Here is a 10,945-nt window from a genome sequence, read left to right as displayed (position 1 = left end):
GTGTGATTATAGCCTAGTGAGAAGGAGATAGCACAGTTGATGGGGTAAGAGTGGTAAAGGGGGCATGTTGCCGAGGACTTGGGTTTCATTCTCCAAGAAAAGGAGAACACTGGAAAATTCTGGGCAGACAAGCAGCAAGGTCTGGCTTGTGTGTCAACAGTGTCCCTGTCTGCTGTGTTGAGTACAGCTTGCAGCTCTGCAAAGGTCAATAAAACAGGCACCACTTGGAGACTACTGAAATCACCTGGGAGTCCGAGATGAACATGAAGTATGCAGACTCAGGATGAATTTTGCAAATTGAGTCAGCCGAAGGACACATGGGATCAAGTATGAGCTGCAGGGGAAAGAAAGGAAGCAAAACAGCTTCCGGGGTTCTGCTGCTGAGATGCTAAAGACTGATGAGGAGGTTGGAAGTCAGGATCTTAGCTCGGGCGTATTAAATCTGAGATGTGTATAAATTCTCTGAGAAAATCATCAGTTTCTAGTTGAGATGGATGGTAGTTCTGGATTTCATGTAAAAGGTCCAAGTAGAAATATAAAAATGTGGGGGTGTTCTTACTGTGTAGATTTTTGGTTAACAAAACTGTGAGCTTAGATGTCTTCATCAGGGCACTGATTATAAGAAGAGGACTTTCCAGCCCTGAGAATGAGACAGTCCACAGTACCAGTTCAAAAGAAAACAAGGGTGATGTATTTTCCTGAAAGGTGAGGGAAGAAAAAGTGAATTACCAACCATTGCAATTTTTACTGTTAGACCAATAGAATAGGAACTGAGATGACCATTAGTTTCTCACAACTGGACATCGTGACAAAGCTCATGGTTCTGGAGTATGGGGCAATAACCTAGCATGCCGGTACATTGGAGGCCCTGGTGAGACACACCAGAAGGGACCCAGGAGATCACAAAAGTGTGAGTTGGGTGGACACGCCAAGGGACACCTGTACGATAAAGATCAACTGTGGCACACCCTTTTTACATGCTACTTTTATGCACAAAGTATGGATAGGTACTGTCATCTGATATTTTAATTCATAAAATATAGTTAAATTTAGAAGATACATATTTAATTCAAATAAACAGAATTAACAAACCACATCCTCTTACTTCACAAACTGAGGAGGAGATGTTAACTCTATGCAATTTCGACTGTGTAGAATAAGTGAATCTCGGCACATTTGTGTCTAATGCTGAATAATTGTCAGTCCATGTATGCAAGCTATTGCACACACATTTTCTACCACTCTGATCCTTTGTTTTCAATCTTGCATGGATTACACAATTTATGAGCCTTGAAAAAATTTCGGTAGGTCATGACTTTTCCACAAAAATCTAAAACCATGATTTTCTTGTTTTATAAAAATATGTAGTTCAACCACAGGGGAAGGAAAAAGTGAAAACAACACTAAAAATTTCCTATCCTACTGACTCTTTATTGCTCATGTTGACAATCAAACTCCATCTCAGCATGGTATCAATGAAGAAGTGAGACTGTGATACCTTGTGGGGTCACACTGGTACAGGTATCTATAGAGTATGACAGAGAATCTGGGAATTTATTTACACAGTCCTGGGGTTTGTTAGTAAATATATATTCTTGCCTTTTTTCAAGTGAACAAGAACTGTTTCTGATCTTCCTTCTAAGTAGGGATGGAAAGAACATACCTGCTAGTTTAAAGGCTGCACATTCAGGCAATGTCTGGAAGAGAAACCACAGATAGGCTACATTTCACACTCTGAGATCTGTCTGGTCATCAAAGAGGCTACTCTGCTGAAGTAAATGGAGATAGGTCAGGGACTAGCTCATCTGCAGTTTTGAGGTCCTTCATGCTAGCTCCAAGTTGTACCCTTCCACCTCTAGTATGTAATGTTTCTCTGGACATGTTATTCTGCTTGGGAGAGGAGAGTTTTAGAAGATTAGGCTTGTTGTTCCTAAGTAACCATCACTCCATAAGACAAGAAACAATTATGAGGGTCGTTTCAAAAACCAAGGAAAACTGGAGATCAGAGAAACAACCCTTAGGAGGATATGACCAGTAGGACCCATTGTGAGCTCCATTTACTGACCTCCTGCTGCCTGGACTCTCTGAGGGGGCTGTATGTCACACGAGTTCTAAAAGTTAACAGCGGAAAAAGAATGTTCCTGTGAAGCAGAGCTCCAAATATTTTTGATTGACCCCTTTCTCCAGTGTGTGATCATTATGGGTAATGATAACAGAAAGATTTGGAGACTTTCTATCTTTTTTTTTTGCTGAGATCAAACCCAGAGCCCGTGCACGCATGCTAGGGAAGAACACTACCACTGAGCCACACCCCCATTTGGAGACACTTCCCTTGGAGTTCTAAGAGCTTCCCTCTCCTTCAGGCAATGGATTCTGCAATGGGAAATGAGATCCCCTTGGAAAATGACAAGGGATTCTGACTTCTTATTGGAGTCAGTACATTTGTACTTTATTTTTATTGATCAGATTGAGGAGCAACCCTTGGTATACAGGTCTGCAGACACCATATTTTATTAAAACTTCTTTAACTCCCTATGGATCAAAGATCCCTAGTTGACCAAAAGCTCCTCCAACTTTCTGGTCATTTTGTTATATTACTTCCTCTGGTTAAGGAGGGGTGGGCATTACTACTCTGCTCCTGTTGTTCTGGGGTACTGTTATCCCTACTGCGTCTTGTAAGCCAGGTTCTGTGACCAGTAGCCCCGACTCACAGAAGAGTCATCCCAGAACCTCCTCAGGATCCCAGAACCTTGCACTGGCGTGTGGTTCCTTGGTGTGGCAAGGGCTGCAGCATCTACAGGTGCCCCGTGTATTTGGTGGCCTCAGTCTATTTGCTCAGCAACCTCACTCCAATGAACAGGTTATCACTTTCACCCAACATAGAATGTGCCAAAGCACATTTCTACCTCGCTGAATCTGTCATGTCCATTTTTCCTGTATCGGAGAGAGACCTTGGCACCACCTTTTGGGGACCTTGCTGCGTGTTAGATGCCCTTGCCAGGGAGATTCTTCTAATATGTAAGCACTTCTCCATCCAGCCTCATGACTGCTCCCCAGTGTCAAATACTCAGAATCCAGTCCTCGGTGCCCTTTTCTGACTGCCACTGGTACATGACAGCTAATCTTGCTGCTCTGGTGCTGGATGGACTCTGCACTAAGGAACCAATGGAATCTTCAGGCAACTTCAAGGGAGTTCAAGAGATGACATGACCATCCATCCCAGCCTGAGCAGGAGGAAGAGGCCAGGCCCTTCCTTTCCCTGCAGACCAATCAGTGATGGGACAGTGCATGGTTCTAAATACACTGGGAGTCTTCCAGGGGCTGACATTGGTGTCTGTCTGCTGGCATGACTCCCAGCTGCAAGAATAAAAAAAAAAAAAAAAAAAAAAAAAAAAAAACCATCTTTCCTAAAAGGAATCGGGCAGTGTATGCCTATCCACCAGAGAGCAAGGAAACCACCACCAGTGAACTCTCTCCCTGTTCCTCACTGATTTCCCAGCATCCCTTCAATCTTCTCTTCATTAAATGATTTGAGAGCCTTTAACTGCTCTCTGTCTTCATGATGGCTCTTAAATCCCTGTCTCAAAATGGTTCAGCAGCTCTGATCTTAACAACTCTCCCAACGCCTCTTGGAAATCATTCCTTTATTTTACCAAGAAGATTTTAAAGATGCTGGAAATGCTCCTCTTGAAGACGGTTAAACAAATAGAAGCAAGTTATAATTGCAATTAAATATTTCCTTAACAGTGGGCAATTTGGTACTTGCATTAGCAAGGTGGTAGGTGGAACAATGATCCCACACCCAGCTCATTAAGAGGTGTGCCCATTTGTGACCAGAGAAGTTTATATGGTTGCCCTGAAACTTTCAGGCAACTGTCTCTAAGGAACATGAAACCCTGCTTGGATTCTTACCCACATCCCTTGTGACATTGGACCCTAGAAATTTCATATGTTGCAATGTCACTGAAATTAATGGCGTTCTCCTGTTGTTTGTTTATTTGTTCTTTTTCTTTTTTCTCTAAAGCCCAAGGTTGGAAAAAGTCCCACCAGTAGGTAGTTTAGAAATAACTTTGCCATTCACTGTGGGGAAACTTTATGACAGACATTATTGTTTGGGGTCTGTATTAAGAGAAATAGTTAATACTGTGAAGGCCTCTAGCTAAACTGTGGCTCTTGGATCATAAAACCTCTCCCATTTACACAAATAAATTACATTATGCTACTTTCTCCTGTTTTATGGCTGAAAATACCAAGTGTTTTGGTAGACAAATGACAAACTATCAGCCTGTCCCTATTGCAAGTTACAGACAGATGTTTGATAACTGCAGCTATCGCAGATGGAAGGGGTTGTGTCAGGGTATCTTCTCCTGGGGGGCTATTAGTCTCTGATCTGAGATATGCCATAGGGGAAAAAGGAGAAGAAAATAGTAAGCATGGGCATTAGGGCCATTTATCACCTACTGCTGTGTGTGGAATAAAAGGGTCCTCTTTCAAGATAGTCTATTATCTGTTGCTTGCTGGCTTCACGCTGTCATACGTTTTTTTCAGTAGTCAATAAATTGCTGAAGGCCACATTTAGAGAGTAAGTACTGTTGTACATCTAACTTTATATATCGTCCTTTTATTTACAGTAACATTTGCCCATTTTTTGGAAGAACCTGCTGTATATGTGAAGATTGTATTTTTTCTTCCCCCCTCTTGTTTTTCTTCTTCTGGCTTACTGGATCAGTTAATTGATGATAGTTTACCAATTTAGTTTTATAATATATTCACCAGCAAAACAAACGTTTTAAAAATCATCTCCCTCTCTCAAAATAGTACATACTTTCACTTCTCAAAGTGTTCCTTATTCCTTTTATTTAATCTCATCTCTGATTTAATCTATGCCTCCTTTAATCAGTTTGCAAGCCATATGGGATTCTATAAACCATGCATTAATTGGCGTAACCGCACTGTTGCCTTTTAACACTAAAGCCTGGATAACTGGGGACTATTTTCTATGCTGTATTTTATAAAATCAAGAAGGAAAAGCAGGGTTGAGAATCATTCAAGAGTGTTTACAGGTAAGGATTCTCAACAACCTTTGTTCTACCCAGCCAGGCATTCACCCACTAATTTATTAGGGACAAGATCAATAGCCTGAACGAGATTGCTGTGCTTAACTTGAATCGAATTTATGCCATGTTTACAGCTGTTTTCTCTGATAGCATCCTTGGAGGAGATGAGCTGTTAATCTAATGTGTTTTTGCCACCATTTTGCATGTGCTGATTGCTTCAATGACTTCCTAGAAGATTCTTTATATGTAGCCCAAACTCATAGCCCCAAATCAATCAGAACAGCACTTTATTTCTCCCCAAGGAACATAGAAAACTTACCAGAAACAAAATAATGCCTCTTAACTGTGATTAGCCTTGGATAATGTGTGTCCACCTAGGCAAGCAAAAAATGGTGAACAGTATTTTTCACTCTGACAACACCGTAGGGATTGCATTAATGTCCTGCGCGGTGCAACAGATGACCGCAAATGTGCTTGCTGAGAACAAACACACTTAGGATCATTCACAGTCTCTCTAACCAGAAGACCTAATGGGGCTTAGGTAGGTCTCTGTGAAGATGAGATAAAGATGTCAGAGGACTGGGTTCCAAAGGAGGCTCAGACTCCATCAGGGAAGAGTCCCCTTCCAGGTTCCCTCAGGCTTTGGGCAGGACTCATTCTCATAGGACAATAGGACAGCAGTACGTGTGGCAACTGGTTTCTTTAGTGAGACTCTGGAGTGAGGTTCTGGCAAGATGAAGACTTGAATCAAACAACATCATGGAAGGACACCCATCATTCTCACCACGGGGATCTACTAGTTTAAAGCAAGTCAGATTGTTTCTGACCAAACTCTGGGAGGAGATCACAAGGGGATGTGAACACTAACAGGGAATTGTGGGTGCCACCGGGCAGCGTCACTGCCACGGTCCATGTTCTATCTCCCACGCGGCGCCTCCCTCTCCCACGACGCGCCTCCCTCTCCCATGCGGCGCCTCCCTCTCCCACGACGCGGCCTCCCTCTCCCACGACGCGCAACCCTCTCCCACGACGCGCCTCCCTCTCCCACGAGGCGCCTCCCTCTCCCACGCGGCGCCTCCCTCTCCCACGACGCGCCTCCCTCTCCCACGCGGCGCCTCCCTCTCCCACGACGCGCCTCCCTCTCCCACGACGCGCCTCCCTCTCCCACGCGGCGCCTCCCTCTCCCACGACGCGCCTCCCTCTCCCACGCGGCGCCTCCCTCTCCCACGACGCGCCTCCCTCTCCCACGACGCGCCTCCCTCTCCCACGACAGCGCCTCCCTCTCCCACGACGCGCCTCCCTCTCCCACGAGGCGCCTCCCTCTCCCACGCGGCGCCTCCCTCTCCCACGACGCGCCTCCCTCTCCCACGACAGCGCCTCCCTCTCCCACGACGCGCCTCCCTCTCCCACGACAGCGCCTCCTTCTCCCACGACGCGCCTCCCTCTCCCACGACGCGCCTCCCTCTCCCACGAGGCGCCTCCCTCTCCCACGACGCGCCTCCCTCTCCCACGATGCGCCTCCCTCTCCCACGCGGCGCCTCCCTCTCCCACGCGGCGCCTCCCTCTCCCACGACACGCCTCCCTCTCCCACGACGCGCCTCCCTCTCCCACGACGCGCCTCCCTCTCCCATGCGGCGCCTCCCTCTCCCACGACGCGCCTCCCTCTCCCACGAGGCGCCTCCCTCTCCCACGCGGCGCCTCCCTCTCCCACGACGCGCCTCCCTCTCCCACGACAGCGCCTCCCTCTCCCACGACGCGCCTCCCTCTCCCACGACAGCGCCTCCTTCTCCCACGACGCGCCTCCCTCTCCCACGACGCGCCTCCCTCTCCCACGAGGCGCCTCCCTCTCCCACGACAGCGCCTCCCTCTCCCACGACGCGCCTCCCTCTCCCACGACAGCGCCTCCCTCTCCCACGACGCGCCTCCCTCTCCCACGACGCGCCTCCCTCTCCCACGACGCGCCTCCCTCTCCCACGACGCGCCTCCCTCTCCCACGACAGCGCCTCCCTCTCCCACGACGCGCCTCCCTCTCCCACGAGGCGCCTCCCTCTCCCACGACAGCGCCTCCCTCTCCCACGACGCGCCTCCCTCTCCCACGAGGCGCCTCCCTCTCCCACGCGGCGCCTCCCTCTCCCACGACGCGCCTCCCTCTCCCACGACGCGCCTCCCTCTCCCATGAGGCGCCTCCCTCTCCCACGACAGCGCCTCCCTCTCCCACGACGCGCCTCCCTCTCCCATGCGGCGCCTCCCTCTCCCACGAGGCGCCTCCCTCTCCCACGACAGCGCCTCCCTCTCCCACGACGCACCTCCCTCTCCCATGCAGCACCTCCCTCTCCCACGACGCGCCTCCCTCTCCCACGACGCGCCTCCCTCTCCCACGACGCGCCTCCCTCTCCCACGACGCGCCTCCCTCTCCCATGCGGCGCCTCCCTCTCCCACGAGGCGCCTCCCTCTCCCACGACAGCGCCTCCCTCTCCCACGACGCACCTCCCTCTCCCATGCAGCACCTCCCTCTCCCACGACGCGCCTCCCTCTCCCACGACGCGCCTCCCTCTCCCACGACGCGCCTCCCTCTCCCACGACAGCGCCTCCCTCTCCCACGACGCGCCTCCCTCTCCCACGACGCGCCTCCCTCTCCCACGCGGCGCCTCCCTCTCCCACGCGGCGCCTCCCTCTTCCACGACGCGCCTCCCTCTCCCACGACGCGCCTCCCTCTCCCACGACAGCGCCTCCCTCTCCCACGACGCGCCTCCCTCTCCCACGAGGCGCCTCCCTCTCCCACACGGCGCCTCCCTCTCCCACGACGCGCCTCCCTCTCCCACGACAGCGCCTCCCTCTCCCACGACGCGCCTCCCTCTCCCACGACAGCGCCTCCTTCTCCCACGACGCGCCTCCCTCTCCCACGACGCGCCTCCCTCTCCCACGAGGCGCCTCCCTCTCCCACGACGCGCCTCCCACGACGCGCCTCCCTCTCCCACGACAGCGCCTCCCTCTCCCACGACGCGCCTCCCTCTCCCACGAGGCGCCTCCCTCTCCCACGAGGCGCCTCCCTCTCCCACGACGCGCCTCCCACGACGCGCCTCCCTCTCCCACGACAGCGCCTCCCTCTCCCACGACGCGCCTCCCTCTCCCACAACGCGCCTCCCTCTCCCACGAGGCGCCTCCCTCTCCCACGACGGCGCCTCCCTCTCCCACGACGCGGCTCCCTCTCCCATGCGGCGCCTCCCTCTCCCACGACGCGCCTCCCTCTCCCATGCGGCGCCTCCCTCTCCCACGACGCGCCTCCCTCTCCCATGCGGCGCCTCCCTCTCCCACGACGCGCCTCCCTCTCCCATGCGGCGCCTCCCTCTCCCACGACGCGCCTCCCTCTCCCATGCGGCGCCTCCCTCTCCCACGACGCGCCTCCCTCTCCCATGCGGCGCCTCCCTCTCCCACGACGCGCCTCCCTCTCCCACGGCAGCACCTCCCTCTCCCACGACAGCGCCTCCCTCTCCCATGAGGCGCCTCCCTCTCCCACGACAGTACCTCCCTATCCCACGACAGCGCCTCCCTCTCCCACGCGGCGCCTCCCTCTGCCACGACAGCACCTCCCTATCCCACGAGGCGCCTCCCTCTACCACGAGGCGCCTCCCTCTCCTATGAGGCACCGCCCTGTTCCATGCAAATACAGCAACTCAGACTCCAAAATTTCATCATCTGAATCAGGTGATGGTGCAGATGAGGCTTCTGGGTTAGACCATTGCAAGTGCCTCCTGTGCAGGATTTTCCTCCACTTGAGAATGTGTGCAGTTAGAGGGTTCTTCCTACCTACCCAGCACACTATGGGGACAGGCATAAAATAGCAGCAATACATAGCCCGAGTAACAAAGAAGAAAGTGGAGAGTAAAACGGAGTTAGCAGCCCATAGTGCTTTTGAAATCCAGGAAGGCCAATGGTCGACAGTGTGTTGCGAACGTCCACGTGGTTTCAAGATGTCGGATGGATCCTCTTCCCCATTCACTCCTTCTTCTGGGACTAGACTCCTCTCCATTTGCTGTATTTACACTGCTTTGTACACTAGTTGGCTGTATAACCATGGGGCAAAAATTATCATCTATCAGAAACATTTTGATTAAGCAACAGAATAGCAATAAAAATTGAATTCTATTTCTGATGTTATTATTCAGATCTAAATATTGAAAATGTTATTGTTCTGAAAAAATAAAAATGAATTATATGTAACAAAGCTATACACATCCACATTTCGTCTAGAAGTTTTGCATGTATCAAAATACTTCTCCGAATTTTTAATTTATAGGCAATTTTAGACAATTTCAAATCATATTCCTAAAAATGGTAAGAGTCAAATAACAAAAACTTTAAAAATTGAATATTTAATGGGTTCTTTTAATAAAATATTTTAAATTCATAACTTTAATAAAACCTACTGTACTGCTATTTACAAAGTAGGGTGAAGAATCAAAGAGTTATTTTTATTCAAAAAATTTAGGAAACCAGACAAAAAAGAGGGAGAATTTCTTTCTCAATAACATGGGCTGGAGCACAGATATTTTCTCAAAGGGAAAGTGGATGCTGTTTTCAAGAAAAATAAGGGACGTGGGAGTAGACAAGCCCCCAGCCACTGTGGGACACTCCCTGCAGGGTCTGCCTATGGCAAGACCAAGGTGTCACTCACTCTTAAAAAGCTGCTGAGGGCCAGGTGGCTGTGATGGAGAGCGTGTGGAGAGATGAGGTATGTGACAGGTGATACCCAGAGCTGGGTGCTGACAGTGAGTGTGGACAGCCTAGAACAGGGGTCAAGGAGTGCACACCCAGATAAGTGGCAGGTGAGCTTTGGAAAATGGGGTCAGGGAAGGGACTCACCCAAGAGCGTGGGATGAGCTGAGGAGGGTTCACGCATGTCAGAGGCTCAGTGCTGACTGTCAGCATCACGGAATCATGGAATGCGTCTCAGTCCCAAACACTTGCTGAGGTTGGGTGTACCCCTACAGCCCGTGGCCTCACCCATGGGTGGTTAGCGGGTGGTGGATGGGATGCGATTTCAGGCTTCCCACTGCCCAAGGGTCCCTTTTCTTTCCCTTCCCTGGCACCACAAAAGCATCACATCAACTCTAGGAAAACACTGATGGAATAGGTCCCTGGAAACCTGCACCATTTCTCTCTGCAGAGAGATGGAAGATCCTTAGCTCAGGGTCAGTCAGATCTGGCCTCTTTATCCAGGAGAGAGGGCAAAGCGTGTTGACCACAGAAGGAGGGTAGGCAATGAGAAGTAGCAAGGCACCTTCAAACATCATTCGGCTGTTCTCAGTGGTCTTTTCCAGACCCTCTGATATACTCCACTGCGTGTGTATGTGTGTTTGAATTTAGAAGGTTCTTTCCCACCTTCTGTACATGATTTATTCCTTCTCATCTTTCAGGTCAGCATTTAAATCTCTCTTAATCATCATTTTTTAAAATCAGCTGTTCCTTTTATATTTTTAACAGTTATGGTTTTTTTGTTTATTTTAAAATATTTTATTTTTAATTGGCAAAATTAAATGACATCTGTATGGGATAAAATATGATGTTTTGAAATATGACTGCATTGTGCAATGACTGCATCAGGCTAATAAATGTATCCATCACTTCACATTCTTCTTGTACTCTGAGTGATTTTCAAATTTGTGATACATTGTTATTAACCATGGTCACCTGGTGTGCAGTGGCTCTGCTGGACTTATTCCTCCTTCAGTCAACATCACCCCATCCCATCTGCACTGTTCTGCTCTCTCCCTCTATGGCATTATCTCTTACATGTCACTCACAGATTGAGACCATGCAGTGTCTTTCTGTGTCTAGCTATTTCACTTAACACATGTCCTTCAGGTTTACCCATGCTGTCACGAAGG

The sequence above is a fragment of the Sciurus vulgaris genome (assembly GCF_902686455.1).
Source record: "Sciurus vulgaris genome assembly, chromosome: 12".
Taxonomy (NCBI): Eukaryota; Metazoa; Chordata; class Mammalia; order Rodentia; family Sciuridae; genus Sciurus; species Sciurus vulgaris.
This window is presented reverse-complemented; position numbering follows the sequence as displayed.